At 37.0% G+C, this 20,249-nt stretch overlaps 1 protein-coding gene across 2 annotated transcripts in view; it reads right to left on the bottom strand.

The window, feature by feature from the left end:
• PDE4D (phosphodiesterase 4D) overlaps nt 1-20,249 on the bottom strand; it is a 743,908-nt gene that overhangs the window by 577,477 nt on the left and 146,182 nt on the right. The gene's annotated exons all lie outside the window — the stretch shown is intronic.

Genomic DNA, 20,249 nt, shown 5'->3' with positions numbered 1-20,249 from the left:
GATCCAAAACGGATCAAAGGGGTAGGGGTATGCTGGTTCGGATGTTTCGTTTGGGTGAGGGGTCAGTGGTGTGCCCGGTACGGGCTGTTGAGTTTTCTGGGGGTGAGGCGTGACCAAATGGGTCCCTTGTTGGTGCACGAAGATGGGGCCTTTTTGTCCAAATTCCAATTTAAGGCAGTATTTAAAAAATGTTTGCAGCTCGTTGGTGTGGATGTGGCGGCCTTTTCATCACACTCATTCCGGATTGGGGCTGCTACGGAAGCCGCTAGGTGGGGATTGGGAGATGAGGCAATTAGGCGGATAGGGCGTTGGGAATCGAGGCGATTTCAATTGTATGTTAGGCCTCACTTGTTGTAAATGGTCGGTTGGTATTGGGTGGTTGTGACATGGGGGTTTGTTGTTCATTGTTAATTTTGTTCTAGGTTCTCATCAGTGCCTGGTCTGGATCGTAGGGCACTCATATGTGTGGTGGGGTGCTCGTAGGGCCGCGGTGCGGCAAGAAGGCAGGCAGCTGGGTTTCCCAAGAGAGGAGGTCATGGTGCGGTGGATTGGAGTGCGTGGGATGCTCTGGAGCAGGATGGTCCCGGAAGTCAGGAGGTGCGCATCGCTGGACAGGGCGCCGGATGTTTTGGTGATGCACGCTGGAGGTAACGATTTGGCTCGAAGAGGTATGAGGGAATTGGTCAGGGATGTGCGTTTAGAATTTTTAAGGTTGAAGGTGGAATTTCCGGGGACAATATTGGTGTGGTCGGATATTGTAGCAAGGGCAGTGTGGAGGGGGGCGAGGTCAGTGGACCGTATTAATAAAGCCAGAATTAGGGTGAACAAAGAAGTCGGGCGGTTTGTGGCCAGGAATGGGGGCATAGTGGTGAGACATAGGGAGTTGGAGGAGGAGACTTGGCGGTTCCTGAGGGGAGATGGAGTACATTTGTCTGATGTGGGCATGGATATTTGGTGTTTAAGTATACAGGACGGAGTGGACAGAGCAATCAGGGTGTGGAAGAGCGCACGGGAGTGAGGTTTCCCGCCCGTGCGCTGTGGCGGTTGAGGTTTGGTGGAAGGTAAGAGTGCTAGGTTAAGTTTGGTTAAAGGGGCACCCTTGGTGGTGGTGACCCCTTTTAAGTGGTAAAAGGTGGAGGCCCCTAAAGTGGTAATGGGCTGCTTAGGGGCCAGAATGGTATGGTGATTTGGTAATATGGTGATGTGATGGTGGTGGCGGACTTTACCTTCCGGACCTGCAACCTAGTTGTTGGTTGGATATAAAAGAATTGGTTATATGGGAATCGGTTGGAAGATATGAATATAAAGGGTTAAATTATCATTTGTAAGTTAGTTACTAAAGGGTTAATTTGACAAAGGTTAGTTAAAAGGTCATTGAAGTTATTTATTGGGGTTATTATTGTTATTATTATTATTATGGGATTTATTGTATATTGTTTATTTGTTGTCAATGTTATGTGTTAAATTATTATATTTATGAATAATTTAATAAGTTATAAGTATTGTTACTAAATTGTTATTGGTTAATAAACGGCTGCTTGCCAGCCATTAAAATGCAGATGTTGTAGTGTGTTTAATTTGTAGGTTAAGAAGGGGAGGAGGGAGGCTGAGGATGGGGGCTGGCGAGTGGAAGAGTGGTAAGTAAAGATTTTGGTGTGGGGGGAACATTGAAGGGGAAGGGTACGAGTTACCCTAGTCATGGTATTTCACCTAGTTTACTTAGAAAAATACTCAGGGAGTAATTAAAAAAAAAAAAAAAAAAAAAACACAGTGGTACCCCGAGTTTGCATAAACACACAGATTTAAGGACACCCAACTATCAACATTATCTTTATGATCTGCCTAAAGTGGAACAAAAGTCTAAACAAAACATTGCTGGCAGCTAGGCTTTTATTGCAGAAAAGACGATACATGTCTCCTTTGCAATTAAAGTTTCTCTTCTGCCTGCCAGCATTGTTTACTCTGAATGTACAATGTGCTGCAGCGAGGGAGATCTTGACAGTCATATTGCTGATGGGGAAAGCTTTGGCAGGTAGGTCAGCCATAATGTGCAAATATTCCATGAACAATTGCCCATTGTACTAAAAGCCCCCAGCTTTGGCAGCAGAGTTTAGTTCTGTTTTAAGTCCACACTCATGTTTAGTATATACATTGCAGGCATGTGTATCTGAGCAAATAGATTAGCTTTTGCCTTACAAATTACAACCATGTGGCTAAAATCAATTCACCTTCCACATTTTCCCCTTTCAAAAATGATAGTGGTGGGTCACCCAGGTTCTCCAATGATAGTCCATCACCTCCAAAATTAGAGAGCTTTAATAAATTGGCCTCAGAGTAATGAGAGAAAGGGGTTCACTGTTTAGTCCAATATTTAATAAATGCAGCAAACCCATTTAAAGAGACTTTTCCATTTTAGTATAAAGTCAGATCCCCTTCGTCACAAACTAGTGCTCATGTTTACAATTTCTACTCCAAACCTAAGTGTCCAAACCAAACTTCCTGGCTATTTGTGCGTGTGTTATTCTATTATCTCAAAAAGATTTAGGTTCTGGAGTACATATATATACGGTTCAGGGATGCTCTTGAAAACGAGAATCTTACATCATCTATTGGTCAAAAACATACACAAACCCAAGTGCCTAAATGCAGACAGAGTGTGATTTACTCCAAACAGTTCCTCACCTCCTTACATGTGGGTGTTGTAGGTGATTTACAATGTGCCAAGGTCATTGTAAGTGTGTAGAAAAGCTGCAGAGATCATCAACAAGCATTCTCATCCTGAAGTTCAACTGAAACAGCCATGGACAGACATGAAGGCCTCTTCTAGACAGTTATTACAATTTTGCTCTTTGTGCTTCTCCTGGTGCTTTAGTAGTACAAGGAAAGAGAAAAGAACAATAACCTTAAATACAGCTGTACCCAAACTATAGACCAATGTGGCGGTTTGGTTAAGCATTTGGCCCGAACATTCGTTATTAGGTCAGGTTCTATTGGAATCGAATAAAACTGCTAAGTTCAGTTAGCTTGCTCTGTGGTGGATCTCTTGTGAGTATGTTGTTAATGTACACAATGAGCAGCTGCCCGCTGAGTACATTAACGTACAGAAGACACTGGTTTCCTATTGGCTGGTGGTTGGCAAGTCAAATTTAATAAGACAAATTAAAACAAGTGAATAGTAAATTATTTATAAATTATTATAATTTTTTTTTTTTTACATTTTGACAATGCTTACAAATTAGAAGCTCCTTGAAATAAATCTGCATGCATGTTCATTTCCAACTCAAATACATTTCTATAAATCTTTAGATTTACTTTCAGACAAAAGATTGCAGGCAAGGAAGGGTAAAAAGTTTTTTTATCTAAAATCTTTCCACTGCTTTACCATTAGTTGTACTTTAATCATCAGGTTTACCACTGAACCCTTTTTCCCTACATGAGAATTGATTTAAGTTCTGGATAACAGAGCTGGGATCTGATATATTTATGAGCAGACCTCCTACTGAAATCATACCATTTAGAGAATGTATTAACCATATTTTAAATATACGATTTTTACTTCTATTGTTGTATAAAAGCAGGTACCGTTTTCTTTTTCTAAGTTTCCCTTATTATCCAACTGTAAATAAAAAAGGTTGACATTTTATGAGGTGCTGTACAATAAATAGGGGTTGCAAATACAAGTGCAGAATCAAACTATGGCACAGAAGGAGGAGAGGACCCTGCCTGAAAGCACTTAAAATCTAAGAGGTGGGGGACGTAGCACACAATGTAAGTAGTGTGGGTGTTCGAATTAGGGTTGTCCTTATATTCAACCCGAATATGGCTGTTCCAATTAGGATAGACCTGACCCGAAAAACGGTCAAACGGTGTAAACTTGTGTGTAACAAAAAAGTGTTGGAAGAAAAAAAAATAGGGTTAATGTAATTTATTGAATGTGTGAGATTTGTGTAACTTACTTTTTTTTACAGGTTATCCCACAGGGACAGGATGATTCCCATGGCTGCAAATCCGTGGGAATCCTCCTGTCAGTGTGGGATCCCCTGGCACTAGAGGTTAAATATGGACAAGTCTCCCCACTCATCACCTCTAGTGCACTGTGATTGGCTGATGAAAGATAAACCCTGATGACAGCGCAAGCGTCATCAGGAATTTACTTTCCCCAGACAATCACAGAGCACTAGAGGTGAATGAATGGGGAGACTTGTTCCTATTTAACCTCTAGTGCCTAGGCATCCTCATTTAGCCTCTAGTGCCGGGGATCTTCTCAATGAATGCGGCTGCATTCTTTGGGAACAGTGTGCGATCCCCGGCACTAGAGGTTAAATGGGGACAAGTCTCCCCATTTTAATCCTCCAGTGCTCGGATTGGCTGAGGAAAGCTTTCCTCAGCCAATCAGGGAGCACTATCCCTAATTTTGGATGAAGTTTCTCTATCCAGGAACACAAGACTCCTGTCTCTCTATCCAAGAACACATACAAACTAGTAAAGGGCTGCAAGAGGGGTCGGAGCTCTGCTCCCCTGATTGCTCTTGCAGTTCTTCACAGTCCTGAAAAAATTTTTTCCCACCATTGACTTTGGCATTCGATCACCCAAACAATATCCCCCTATTCGATCGAATAGCTGTCGAATGGAATAGTGAGATATTCGACCAACAATAAATGAAAGGTCTGAAAAGATGGGTTTTAAATGTTCAGAAACTAGGAGCAAGCCTAATATGACAAGGAAGAGAGTTCCAGGAAGGGCGGACAGCCTTTGAAAATCTTGCAAGTCATGCATATGATGAGGTTATGAGAGAGGAGTCATTAGTAGGTCACTGGAGGAGCAAAGATGTGTGCAAACAACTGGGTAGCAACTACAGAAAATTAAAATTCCAATTGAATAGACTTGACTGTTGTGACTACCAGTGTTAATAGAATGTACTATATTTATTAACATCTTATTCAGGTATGTAGTGACTCAACAAATGGCATGTTAGGGAGCTTGTTAGGTTCAAGGACACATTTTCTCTGAAAGATGTATGGGATTCCACAGCAAAAGAACAAATTCATAACCAATGTTAAGTGCCAGTAGCCATAGAAACTTCCGTGAAAATTCACACAAATACAACATTCTGTGCTGACCAGCATACATTACCGCTATTTAAAGAAATTTCTGAAAAATAAATCTTTTTAGATTAGTTAAAAAAACACATTAAAAATGCTTACTGTATTCAGAAACATTTTTGATTTCAGTAAACTCTAACAAGCTTTTGTGGATATTTATCTATATATCCTGATAATTCTGACTTTTTTATTCAGTGGAATCTCTAGTGGCTGTTATGTATATAACTTGTTGTATTTGCTATGTCTTTATTGGTACCTTATTCTACTTTTTCCAGTGTTTGATGAAAACCAAATTTTCATGAAAAATACAATGCAGGGAAAGGCAAAATGTCCTCTGTATAAGACAATTGTGACAGTGTCAATATCACACATGTACACTCCCCTTCTATTGTGTGTTACCTCCTCCACCTCCTAGATTGTAAGCTCTTCTGGGCAGGGTCCTCTCCTCTCCTTCTCCTGTGTCACTGTCTGTCATTTGCAACCCCTATTTAATGTACAGCGCTGCGTAACATGTTTGCGGTATTTAAATCCTGTTTAATATTATTAACAAGATTAATAATGTGCCAATGTTAAACAGTTATTGCATACTGTCACAAATGGAAGCTAGTCCAGAGAAATTATATGCAAATAATAATGAAAACATTGAATGTAGATAGGAAGTGGCCAAACAAGACTAGAACTGATCCACATTACTAAAATGACAAAAGGATAAAGTTACAAACAGAATTAAAAAAAAAAAAGAGAGAAAAAAAAGGCAATTGTTCAACATACACAATCCTTTACATAATGTAAAAATAAATACATACACGATTGTGAAAACAATGCAATACTGCACACAGATCTAGATGATGCTTGATATGCATATGCACTATTTAAAAGAATATTATTAAATTCCAACTAAGCAATAGACTATAAGCTAATGTGATGCCAACCATAAAACTATCCTATACTACTGTCTACATCACTAGTCCTAAAAAACCTGAATCCAATAGCATGGAGCAGTATGAGGGACATGGTGCAAATAATTGGACTCTTGAAGATGCACAAGGTTGCAAGTGATAGTGAAACAGTAAGCTAAACCATGACATAGAAAAAGGGGTTGCAGCAGTCTTGATGGGATGTGAGACCTTATCTAAAGAGATGCTACTGATATGAAAAGGGGGCCTCTGGCGGGAAGGAATATTTCTTTCATAAGGTCACTGGGGGCTCAATATTCATAAATGATGCAATTATAAGGGCATTTAGCACTAGGGACTAAAAGATCTGTAGCATCAGCAGCAGTGCAGCAGTGTTCCCACAGAGGGGATTGTAAGCTCTTCAGGGAAGGGTCCCTATCCTCCTGTGTCACGGTCTATGCGTCGGTCATTTGCAACCCCTATTTAATGTACAGAGCTGCATAATATGTTGGTGCTATATAAACCTTGTTTATTAATAATTATAATAAGGGAAAATGGGTCAGGGTCCAAATTCTGGAGCAGGGCTCGTAGGTCTGTAGCCATGTCACCTAGCTAAATACATTTTCATATCAACATGCTATTGATCCTCTACCCCCCTGTGCTAGAGGCTATCACAGCCACCCTGAGAACCATATTCTATAGGGAAGCACTAGATGCTGCAATGAACGACTATAAACATATCAACAAATTTTTTGAAAAATTGTATTTTATTCTTTATACCTCTATATAGAAGGGATATAAAAAAAGAAAGATTCTGGAACCTTTTCAACAATTCACCTGGTATTTACTGAATGTGTCTTTATGATAATATGATGGCATATCTACAATTAATGAAATATGGCTGATTGGTGGTATACTATGTTCTAACAGAACGTACTGCTCTCACCCCTCTTCCCACATATGTACATATAGTTATTTTCTTTCCTTCCTATTTTGTGTATTTCATTTTGTTTCACAGCAATGTATGTTATTATGTACTCCAAGTAACTCCATGTAACCAAGGTCCCTACTGTCAGCATCGTGCACCTCATTTAAATGTCAAGCTTGCTGTCTGTTCATATTATATGCAAAATGTCAATAAAAGAGGTTTAAAAAAATCCTAACATGCTATTTTACATGCTGCACCTATTTTTAAAAGAAAGTATGTGTTGGGATACAGATTTTGCAAAGGGTTGCTGTGGTTATTGGTAATAAATTGGCAAAAAAAAAAAGTTAAGGCTTATGTTACATAGTCAGATTTGGTTTAAGTTGATTATCAGCTAAGGTATGGCAGAACCCAGCAATCCATTTGGATCACATCCAGTTGCAATGATTAGGGTAATGTTATGGTAGATTTCCTTAATCTTAAGAGTCTATTCTGAAGATCTGAATACCCAATGTGGTGCCACAGTTTGATAACAAATCTTCAGCAATTTTAAACATTTGGAACCTTGATGGCAGCTTAATTTAACAATTTTAGAAGGCATGACAAGGTACTAAAAGCAATGCATCTCCCAAGCCCCTAGACTAAAAAATTACATTAGCTTATTATGCCACTACCAAGTATTTATAGTAAACCTTTCCTAACAAACATGGAAACTGTCCTGGCTATCCTTCTCAAAACACAACAGCCTGGGGATCAAATTTAAATTTTCAGCATCACTAGTTCTGAGGTTATGTTGTTGCAACATTGCGGTTAATTCTGGAGAATGAAAACAAAACTTTTTTTTAATGTTTGTGTCACAAATTGTGTTCCTTTCATAAAAGGGTTCCCGTCAACAACACATTCAGTAAATGTAAATTGCACTTGTAATTACAACATTTACTGTAAATATGTTACTTTGCTTCCCAACTTATAATTACCAATTGTTCTTTTTATAAAACCTTACAAAAGGACCTTGAACTAAACTGCACAAAAGAATCTGCTCCTTTCATATAACAGTCAATCATTCTTTTTTTTTTCTCCTATACGGCATTAACATAACGTAACATAAAAGGAAGAGTTGCATTTGAAACAAATAAGACAGTTACCAGGGTTTGTACCTTTGGCTAATTAAATGGCTCCTATGTTTTTTCCCTATTGCAGGTGGGACAGTTATTCAACATTGGGTATATTGGGGGATCTAGTATGATCCACACACTACCCATATGGGTCAAGGAAATGTCTCGTCTATAGCACATGGAGGAGTTGACCGCAAAGTTTCATAATCGATTCTCATTTTATATGGAGACTTAGACTGTTTGGCTAATTTGGGGGTCAATGGACATTCCTTACATTATTTCTTCTATAACAGAACAATGATTATTCTATCCACAAATGTTTGCCAGATGAAGACCTCACCTCTTTATATTCTCCTTTCTCTTATTCATACTCTTCCCCTGTTCTCATCTTTATTTGCTTTCATCTGCCTTTTCTTTTAAGTTTTCTGTCCTTTGTGATTGTGTATTTTTCCTATGTTATGTTCATTCAATAGTAACAAATGTAGGTATTTTGAATATGTATGTGTACTGTACCAGGGGAGGAGGGAATATTCAGCAGGAAAAATGTTAACATTTCAGAGCGGGTGGATGTTGCTACAAAGGAAAATCATACACATAACCACTCAGGTAAGTTAACAACTGGAATTACAAGAGTGTGGGGCCAGAGATATCTATAAAATTACTAGCAACACCACTATCCAATGCAAACTCAATAAGCAAAAAGATATGATAATATTTCAGCATTGCCTTGGTGTCCACAGGCCCACCTAGGTAATGAAGTTAGTCTATTTTATTACTAGGCCAACTCCCAGACTCCGTGCCACATGAGAGTGGTCACAGCTATAAATATAACTTGCATGCATTCATGAAATTGTCAAACTTTTGGCGTTCACATGAAAATTTCTCTGGTAAAAGAATCTTGGGTTCCACAGAAGGGGCTGCCACAGTAGGAGCAAGATTCTGTGTTTGAAATCCCTTTATTAGACTTCATGTTCCTTCATGGCGGTTGGTAGTTTTGTTGCCTTGTTGTAAGGCCCTGGTACAGAATCAGTTCCCCAGTCTAACAACGCACTCTTCACCTATAGCAAGCCCCCATTCAGCTCTGGGAAGCTAGATTTGCCGACCCCCTCCAATTGGTTGCCCCCAGGTTTTCTGCGTGCAAGGTATGGTGTCAGGGGAAGAACTGACAGAGGACCAGGAGCCCAATGATAATGCTGGATAATGGACTCCAGCAGAGGCAAGGCCAAAATACAGAGCCAGAGGTCACACAGGTAAACAATCCACTAGATAAGGATAAAGACAAGGCAGAGCCATGGTCATATGCACAAGGTTGGTCTATGCAACATACAATTGCAAGGTCAGCAACTGTAAATCTAAAGAATAACACACCAGCAGCAAGTTAGCCAAGCTTTACGCTACAAGGGCTTTATAGCCCTTCTGAAAAGTGGGATCTTCATTATATCATAGTAGGGGACTGCGATACAGCCAATTCCTCTCCAGATCCTGATTCTCAAAGACAGAGCTGGCCTTTCTGAAATATATCTTTATCAGATAGGGGTTAATGATGCTCAGTCACGAGAATACATTCCATTTTATGCATTTGCTGCATGAGAATACATTCTATAGCTGCATAAGTAAAGCAAAAAAAAAAAAAGAATGAAATTGCTTCCACTGTTTAGCCTACCAACTCACTTAGTATCAGTGACAGAAAAAAAACTAAGCTTCCTTGTTATTACTAGAAAATCTTTCTATGCGTCATCTCATATTGCCCAAGTTGAGTTGATTTGTTAAAATTCCAATTTTATATTTAAATCCAATATTAGCCTTTGTATACAAGGAATTTTTCAAATGACAGGCCGCTGCAGTGTGCCTCAGGGCACAATTTATGTGCAATGACATTTCCAGGAGATTGAGACATGAAAAGAACTTCAAAATGAGGATGGTATTGCAGAGTCTTTAAATCTGTTTGAAGGCTAAATATATGACAGAAGAATTCTTCTCTCTTCAGCCACTCATGTCCCTGAAGGGGAATCCTCAATCCTCCTTTCTATCAACTGTCACGCTTAAAATGATAGATTGGATGATATGCCTTATTGACTCACACATACACATAGAGGTAGATAAAATTTGTTTACAAGTACCTATCTATTGGTTTTAGTATGATAAAATATAAAGGGAAAACATGTAGAAAAAGACACCACAAAAGTATAAAAAAAAAAAAAAAAAAAAAAAAAAAAAAAAAAAACTATACATAACTACCATTTAGGGAAAAAAAGGCATAATTAGGACTGCTATTCAATACCCAGAACAAGGAGTAATCCATGTCAGATGATTATGTTAGGGTATAAAATCACCAACATGGTATAAGAAAGGGGAAAAAAGGAGATGCTAAGATGATTACTGGCACAGCAGAAGCCAGAAAGTGGCAGCACATTGTATTCAATTTTTGTGAGTTTGAATCAAAAATAAAACAAAGTCAGAAGTATTTTTTGATTGTCTGATTATAAAAGTTTTTACCCAAAATGTACATTTTACTCAAAATCTAGATATTTCCCATTGTATTCAATTAGAAAAATGTATGAATCATGAGTAAACTTGATACACACATTTTCTTTAAAGGGGAAAGTATAATGGTTTGGGTCACTTATTTACCCATATTTGTATTTTATTTTTTAAACATTTTAGATTTTAAAACCAATTTTTTTGGCCTTTTTTGGACAAAAACCACAGAACAACACATTTATAGAAAAAAAAAAAATATTAAAAAAAAAGTTGTTACCCACTATTTGCCCTGGAACTTGATACCATTGTATTTAACCTGTACCATGGAATCTGTACCCAGACCAAGCATAATATTGAAATATTCTAAACAAGCAGTAAAAGTGCTTTAAACAAGTCTACGTTCCTCTGTGTCAAAGCATTGTGTTCATAACAGTGGCTTATGAGCCTACAACCATTAGGTGTTCCAAAGACTCATGAAAATCATGTGCTTGTTGTGTTCCTTGAGAATTTTTGAGAGTGAATAACTTTACATTAAAAGCTGCTAGAAAGGTTGGTGATGGCTTTTTGAAAGTCATTTTACAGCTTGTTAAGAATACCTAAATAGGTGCAAGTTTTAATTCTACAAACAGGCACTTCTTGAAGGAATTAAAATGTTGTAATCAGTCCAATATTTTCACATTTGGATGAATTGTACAAGCAAAAAGAAATGGATCAAGTTGACATTGGAAGAGAGGAGGAGGGGCAGTTTCCTTTCTCAAAATAGGAGCTGGAAAAACTCAATGTTCAATTCAATATACTGTATAACAACCATACATCAGTCTGCCAACAAAGTACCTGAATAGGTGAGGTAGTGTTTCATTGAGTGGATTGATAGATTTATTTCTTTATTAGGTTCTTTAACAAAATAGCTTGTTAATCATTTCTGTGTTAGTGTATATAGAGAAGATTAAGAAAAAAAAATCACTGTTATATGTTTCTTTCCAGCTTAATTCTCATTTTCATAAATTTTACAAGATACTTGTTGTTAGGAATAAAATTACTTAAAGCTTACCTAAACTCAAAATTTTCACTTTACATAAAAAGGCAGACAACTCTTATGTAAAGTAAAAATGTTGTTGTTTTATTTAAGTGCAACACCCTTTTTTAAAAAAAAAAAAAAAAAGGGGGGGTAGCACTGCCCCCTAATTCTCGATCACCTAGGCACTTGAGAATGAATGGGAGCGGGATACCTACTTCAGGCATCCTGGGAGGCTCTTGTGCACTTCTTCTGCGCATCTTTAAGCATCTCGGATATGCGCAGAAGGAGCCTTTTTGCGCAAAGATAAAAATTTACTGATCTCACGCATGCACAGGGAGATTGGCAAAATTTTTTTCTTCATCCTACGTCACCCAAACCATGCCTGGGTTGGGTGATGTAGGATAAAAAACAGGAAGAAGAAGAGGAGATGGCACTGCTCGGAGCGCCGGCTCCAGGACGAGGCGGGACCTGACGTGGGACACCCCCAGAGGGATCGGGCTGCCCTGCGGGATTGAAGGTAAATGTATTTTTTTTTTTAAATCAAATATGAAGGAAAATGTTTGCACAATTTTGTACTCATTTTATCAATTTAGATTCTCTTTTCTTTTTAGGAAAAGAGGTTCTCAGAGGGAATCCGTTACATGTAAAATAGAATCAAAATGTAAATGACAAGATAATTATTAAAAAAATAATTTATTCTTTAGGCTGCAAAATAGCATACAGGTCGAATTTGGTCTAAATGCTTCCTGAATTAAAATATAAAGTGTTAGTATTAAAAACCTATGCTTTTTGTCAGGTAATTGGTGAATTAGGTAAATGTGGAGGATAAGAAGGGAAGATATGCTAAGAAAAAGTAAGAAAGAAGGGTAAGAGGAGGTTGAAGAATAATTTGTAATAATTCCACATCTGCTGCCTTATGCTGGAGTTTCTTTTTGTATCATTTTGTTGTGTTTGCCTATTGAATTGAGCAGCCTATGCATTTGTTTGCATGTGTACTCTCTTTAGGTTCTTCCTAAACTCATTGGCTTGATTTCTTCTGCCTGTGGCTATTAGGGGTCTTCAGTCATTAGTCAATGTAGGCAGTAAAGATTGAGGTATAGATATTTATCCTTTCTAGCCAGTCACTTAATATTTTGTTAAGCAGTCTGATTTGAGGGTGATAAATGGGAGCAACCTTTCAGCTTGTCCCTTAGAGACCATTTTAATTGATTTCCCATATACAGTTGTGCTCAGAAAATATGGGAGAGGGATCTCATACCTCAAAATAAAGATGTGGTAGTGAGCAAATGGCACCATCAGCTAGAAAGCTTTGAAATCCCTACAAGTGTCACAATATAGTAGCATCAAGCTGATAAGAATTAGAAATGACAAGTGAAGCCAAGGAGAACACTGCAATACAGTTGACAGTGGCTAAAGTTGGGTCGATAATGCAAGTGTAATTAAGGAACCATTTCCTAAGAAATGCTACTTATGTACAATAATACTCATTGCATCCCTGTATGAGGGAAGGCGCGAGGTATATAAACCCCTGTTCCATGCTGGTCAATGGGCTAAAAAGACAGATATTTATGAGTTTTGTATACTGGTGCTTTGAGGTGGTAGCATTGTTCTTGGCGTCTCTTCTAATATCTTCTATACTGACTGGTATTGTTAGAAATACAGTCACGTTGACCCTATTAACCCTTTTGCATAGTTGATCAGGGATGATATTTCTATGAAAAATTTTTGTAACTTAAAAGGTATATTTTTTCATACATTGAAAGATACATTGAAATCATATTCTAATATCATAGGAACAAACAGTTAGTGAATGCAATAAAAAAAAAAAAGTAAACCTCAGGCCCTGCCTGAAACACACACAAAATAAGTCATTACATCACAGAAGCTACCCAAAGTCTTCAATTAACCAAAAAACAAAAACATTTTACCGATATTGCCAAGCTCAAGAACACATACGCTAAATTAGTGTTTACCTTACTTAAAAAGTACAAGCTCAAGTGACTACAAGATAAGAGCATGGATGGAAATCTAGATCTTAGCCAAATTCCATATGGATTTATCTTTTATTCTGATTATGCAGTCATAGTACTGTGAAACTCCTTGAATATCAAGCCCTCATTCAACAAGGCATTGTTAGAAAAGAAAAGTTTATATTTTAGAAATGATGGTTTGAGGTTTGATGGGGTTCTTTAATGACCAAGACAAACTCTGCAGTTGTTTCTTTTTGCATATCAAAGCACAGCTTGCTCCAGAAGTTAATGAGTGCCTAGGCTCCATAAAGCTTTTTTTGCGCATAGTATTTTATACAGTAACCGACACCACACTGCCTTATATGTTGAGACAAACCCTCGGTCCTAATTGCATTTAATAAAATAATGTACATGTTCCGACTTACATACAGATTCAACTTACGAACAAACCTACAGTCCCTATCTTGTATGTAACTCAGGGACTACCTTTAGCTGTATATGTCTGAAAATAGGGTGCTTGAACTTGTTGGTACATCAATAACATTGATGCACATGTTCTGTTTTGTTGGTTATGACAAAAAATAAGCCCTATTTGTTGGCTTAAAATTTAAGTTGTATTTCACTGTTTCTTAAGATAGCCATTTAAAATCCCAAAAACTTAAATTGGCAGTTTATCTCAAAACAACTGAATACTTATAATGAATACAATTGGCTGTTTTTGATAGTATATATCACTGATTAACTTTTTATATTTGCCAAATATTATACAAAAATAGAGATCTAAGCAATTTGGATTGGATCAGTAGGCATTTAACTATTTCTGAGAACCCCCAAATGAATCAAGGTGAGGGGTTAAGATAAAACATTCGGTAATTCTAGGTGCTGCTCTTCACTTGCTATGCCTGCTCAGACATAGGGCCACCAAGGTGAACACGAGGCCAAAGATTTCAACGTTCTGAAAAATTACATTGCATTACATATAACTACTTATGACATGCTTAAAACTAAAAATAGTTCCTTCCTGTAGTGTAATGAAAAGTGTTAAGCCAGATTTGGATTGTATTCTTCCATCTCACCTGAGAAATAGGTTAAAGGAACTGGATAAGGGTGAAAGAAATTGTTGTCCTACAAACGTACACATCTTTTTTTGGGAATCAGGTCTGTAGTGTCTTTAACAGGCCAGGAGTTTGGAGTTAGCTCTGGCACACCTACCAAATGAACAAAGGCTGGGAGGTCTCCAGATTGGCAATAAATCTTGAAAATTGATACTTGTAATGTCTGATGATTATCATTTTGTAAATTTTGGAAACCGTTATGTCAAATGTATTTTCCTTGTTGAAAAAACTACAAGCCTGAGGTTTTTAACTGTTTCGGAGTTCCAGCTGGGTTTGATTTGGTGTCTGCTGATTGAACCTCCTGTCCTTCTCAATTAATCTTACCCCCGAATATTACAATCTGTTCCATCTTTTTGAATGTAATCTGCTCTGATAATCTGAAAGTTTAAACAGCTACTTCTGTGTACTCTAAATCATTTCTTCTATAAACCAGTATGCTCCATGTCATTTATATTTACAAATTCCATTTCAAGTTGCAACACTTGACAATCACTTCCAGGATGGGCAAACTTTTTCACCGACTTTTCTTTTTATACCAGGGTTGCATCTGTCTGATCAGGTAAAAAGACCTATTTAGTGGTCACATCTGTGACAAATTTAGATAATTAAGTTACTACCTTAGCTGTTGCTATCCCTGCAAGGTAATACCAACACTTTCTGTCCTAAAAGTTGCTTTTTGGAGTTCTTTATGCTTTTAAAAATTTCGGTAGATTTTCTTCTTGTATTATAATTTGCTTAAAAAGAGAACTTTTAACCGTCTCAAAATACGAAGACAATATATTTATCTGCCAGTTCTTGGAGACCTGTGTGAATGAAAGTATTAACTTTAAAATGAATAAGTAATGAACATTAAAATCACTTAATAAGCATAGCATTAAAGTTATGGAATAATGTTCTTTTTCAGAGTGTCCTTGAATCTTTCTTTATTAACAAGCCGTAGGAGAGAAGCTGTGCAGAATTTCAAAGTATACATTAGGATTAAGTAAAAACTGTCATGCTTGATTTAGTTTAATTATTAATTTTATTTGATTTTTTTGTAAAATTAAAATTATTTTTTGACATTCTAATAGGTATTTTGTTAATTCTTGCTGTTTGCTGATTATGTTGAAATTTTATACATGTTTTTAATACTTTTATCCAGTCACATTTAACTGGACATGTTCTTGGAAAGTTGAAAATTTTACATGGGCTGCCAAATTGTCTTCACTATTAGAAGTGAAAGTCTAGTTGAATGGGAATAACAATACAATGGCCTGGATAAATGTTAACCAGGTGGTTAACTGAACTTTTTTTCCACCCACCTTCCTCCCCACAACTGCTCACATGGGAAAAAACATTTATCTGAATGGTCTAGCATCGGCTACATAAGCCGTTAGATAGAAGGTGGTTATCCATGGTTAAAATCCTTGACATGCAGCATTCTGCAGATAACTGTGCATACATTACAATGGAGGGCAGAGAAATGGGTGCAGATAATTGCCTGAGAAAGGTCTAGAAGTGCAAAAAAGAGAACTGTGGATTTATGGGTATTTGTAAAACTGGCAGGCTAAACCCATCCTAATTGGTAAACATAACAAAAGCTAGCACATATACCAAGCTGACATGCTCTCAAGCTTTTCCTAGTGGGAATCAATAACTGCCATTGAAAGCCATAGATCTAGAAGATTCCCACAAATGAATGTTTCAGGGAATGTCAGATTCCCCATTTTATAAATAAAGCCCCAGGTATCCGGATAAAGCATATATATTGATAAAAAAAGGTAGATGGAAATTTTCTGTTACTGCTCAAAAATTCCAAAAACAAACCAAAGTGAATGTTAAGGCAAAAACACATACACAGTACATCTCTGCAGCATATACCCATTTTCCCATGTTTTATTTAAAGGCCTATTAAGAACCAAAAGTGCTGTTGGTCTGTCACCAATACAATCTACTCCAAAATACAGCTAACACAGCAATTCTTATTGAACAGATGCTGCAATAAACTACTACACATTTAAACAGTTCAGGCATTCCATAGTGTCTACAGCATAACTGAGAATGCACAAGAAAAATATCAGTATCTTTAGAAATAAGCTCCATTTTTTTCCTTTAATTCTAGGGGTGGTCAATGAAGTGTTATACAGCACATTTGGTAAATCCCCCCTCCCCCCAGTTTACACTTTTTTCCGTTCTAATTTAATTGAGAATCATGCTGGTATGTCATCTTGCTTACTAAATCAGTAGACATGGATACTTTTTTTTTTTATTGTTATCTTATTGTTTTTGAGCATATAAAAATCACAGGAATAAACAGATCAATACAAACATTTAGCAAGATACTGAATGCATATATATAAATAAATGCATCTACTGTGTAAGGCCCTATTAGTCTTTTATAGGGGTAAATATATTTATACTTAAATAAACTTAAGGTGAAAAACATGTAGAAGTAGAACGAACAAATAAATGTTAAAAAGTAATACTAATCTATGAAGCATCCTATTCCTTTCCAATTACAACAAACATTAAATAAATAATTATACCCCTGATTCATTCAGCCCACAACTTTTGTTTTAATTTGATCTTTTAATAGTAGTACTTGGTAATTTCAGGCTTTTGATATAAGTTTTATAAGTAAAAAGTTAAAAATCCACTTCTTATTATACATGTTTTGGTAATATGATTATTATACTTAAATTCTTGAAAGTTTTGTACTTAAGTTTTTTTTTACCTTTCAATTTTTGGACAATAAAACAAAAGCCTGGTCTCTGATATGTTACAGTTGTAGTTTATGACCCTAGAGCTCCAAATTTACCCGTGCACCAAAATGACCCCTTTGTTACTATGTGACCTTAAGTGTCCTAGTCTTTCTTTTTAAGTTGGAGACCTTTTTCTAGATCCGTAACTTAACAACATCTCTCTTTTTCTGGTTACTGTTCTGCTTGTTCCGGTCTATGCCTCCAGTCAATGATGTGGACATCCCTGGGAAAGGATCCACCAAGGCTAGAAAACCTGGTGATGGAGCATTACTTGGCCATGTGTAAAAGGGGCAAATACATAGTTTCTTCCCAGCAATCAGAGACCTGTGCCAGAACTGCACAAGAACTAGGATTTGCATGATTCACGGTAACTCATGGTAAGCCTACAGGTCAAGGTAGTAGATTTTGGACAATGAAAGCACATTTTCCATTTAACTTTTTTGTTAAATATACTATTGAAATAATGCTATACCTGTGTTAAAAACCGAACCCTAATCCTTTTTAGATAACACTTTAAGTAAAAAAAAAATGTGATAAAGATGAATAGGAAGCCTTCAGCCTTCTGGGATACCTATGTCACATATCTCAGGGCACTTCGGGCTGCTCCTTCTGTGGATTCCCCGATATTGGGCAAGCACAGAAGAGGCTTGTGCTGTAATGTAAAAAAGTGGCAAACAGAAGCGCCGTAAAGAATCTAGAACAGGGCAGGACCAAATGGAAGGGTCTGTGAAGTGTCCATTTTAATGGAAGTTCTGCTTTAAGCAGTGTTATCTGTTCTGACCATTTCTCTGCTGTGAACTACCGAAATCCTTCTCCGTATGGTATAGACATGAGAAGAGTGGTAAGGGTTTTGTAATCTTTCCTTTTGACTTCTTGATAATGTTTGTTTAGAATTTACCAATGAGGTCCTATACAAAATGAAACAAAGCTTTTATTAGCCCAAGAAGCAAAGCATATATGTTTCTTACTCCTTCCCCATCAATAAACGACTGGAAGCTTTTTAAAAACAGAATACGATTGATTTTCTTCACTTGGGATGCAATTCTTTTACCTGAACTACACAACAAAATAAAGAGCTTTAAATCAGTGCCATCAAAAAAATTGGCATGGGAAAGGCAATTTTCCTTGGGTGAATGCTCTCGTTCCTGCCAGCCTTTGCGAGTGTCAGTTAAGTAAACTGGCTTTCCATCGTATTAATCCTACAGCTAACAGAGCACTTGGACTGTGAAGTAAATCGGCATTACAAACAAGTCAGAAGATGCAGGTGTACCAATAAACCGAGGCATAAAACCGTAGGTTTACCTAGAGGAAATCGTATCTGCATTTAACTGCTGGAATAAAATGTTTTCCAGTACTCTGAACAACCTTCCTGCTACATGTGTGATATTCACTTTTACATGATCATCTGCTATAAAATGAACACAGCTGTCAGTCTATAAACTCTGCGTGTATCACTGGAAAGAGTTGATGGGCCAGTAATTCTCACAGTTGCTGAAAATACCTGTAAAACCCTTTAATTCCAATATTACAGTAACAACCTGAAATTAGGAAGAAAGACAGGCCTGTGTGAAAAAATGACCTCTACCGCTTCCCGCTATGAATTTCTCTTAACATTTCTTACCTATTGACATGGAGAAACAAGATTAAGAAGAAAACTGGGTAGAGATTGGTTCACAGCATGCTGCACTTATATTCATCAATGCAAGTGTAAAAACTATTACTTTCTGAAGGTGAGACAAATTTACATGGCAGGAAAGATCTAAATACAGACACAAAGCTCAGATTGTAAAAGGGTAACACTTTAATAATAAGAACTAATAAGAATAATGATTTTTATTTGGCAGAAAGGGAAAGGCACAATGTATTCATTTTCCTACACTACTGCTGAGCAAAGATACATTTCATTCAACGTAAAATAATATAATTAAGGATTGAGATTTTAAGAACTGGGAAGTTGGCAAGAGTACAGCAAGATGAGATAAATGTTTAAAATATACTGTTTTTTGCACATATGAATGGATCATTTGTGGAAAAGCCAATAGTTTTTATCTAGCACACCATTCACAGGTAAAATAATTAAACATTGAGAACTACAAGAGCCATCTGCAAAAAGAATGCCAGAAGAGAATGAGAACACCCATATGCTACATCATGCAAAAGGTGTATGCCACAACAAATGAAGAAAAACCTTCGCTACATCTATCCATTACATTCACATTTGGCCTCGTTTTATCCCTTATTTTTTTTTATTCAGTGGGGAATAAAGCCTCCTAAATTGGTGATTATTGAAAACCATGTTGGCCTAGGGTGTTGGCTAGAACAGCTGACGGCAGGTGGTTCACGAGAAAAGAAAATGTTCTAATAAACTCCTATATTCTGAATGACAATTTTCACCTTTATATTGCACTAAATTCAGGAACTGTACTAGAGACGGAAAAACAAGAGAGGCGCAGCGTGACGTCAGTGTAGTGTAAGTTGTATGAGGCAACCGTTGCCAAGCCGTACGCTTCAGTATTGTTTCAAACAACATTGTTTAAAACAGTCACCCCGCTTCACGAATACCAATTCTAATCCGATTGTTTTATTTATTTCTCAGATGCTCTTTTAGGTAGGTATGACCAATACTGTGTATTTTCTTTAAAAGTTATATTTAATGGCATCAAATAGTTTGACTTTGATGATGATCATTTCTTGTTTGGTCTTAGATTCGAATACAATGCAACTAATGATAATATTAACAAATAGTAATACTTCATTTTCATGTGATCTGATCAATGAATGAGAGTCTCCACAGTGCTCATCAGGCACCATTAGGAAGATCATTATTTTACAAATGTATTTATTATAAAAAGTTATTAATGATTTAGTTGTCCATGAGGTTTGAGA

The sequence above is a fragment of the Pyxicephalus adspersus genome, chromosome 6 (assembly GCF_032062135.1).
Source record: "Pyxicephalus adspersus chromosome 6, UCB_Pads_2.0, whole genome shotgun sequence".
In the NCBI taxonomy this organism is placed as follows: domain Eukaryota; kingdom Metazoa; phylum Chordata; class Amphibia; order Anura; family Pyxicephalidae; genus Pyxicephalus; species Pyxicephalus adspersus.
This window is presented reverse-complemented; position numbering and strand designations above follow the sequence as displayed.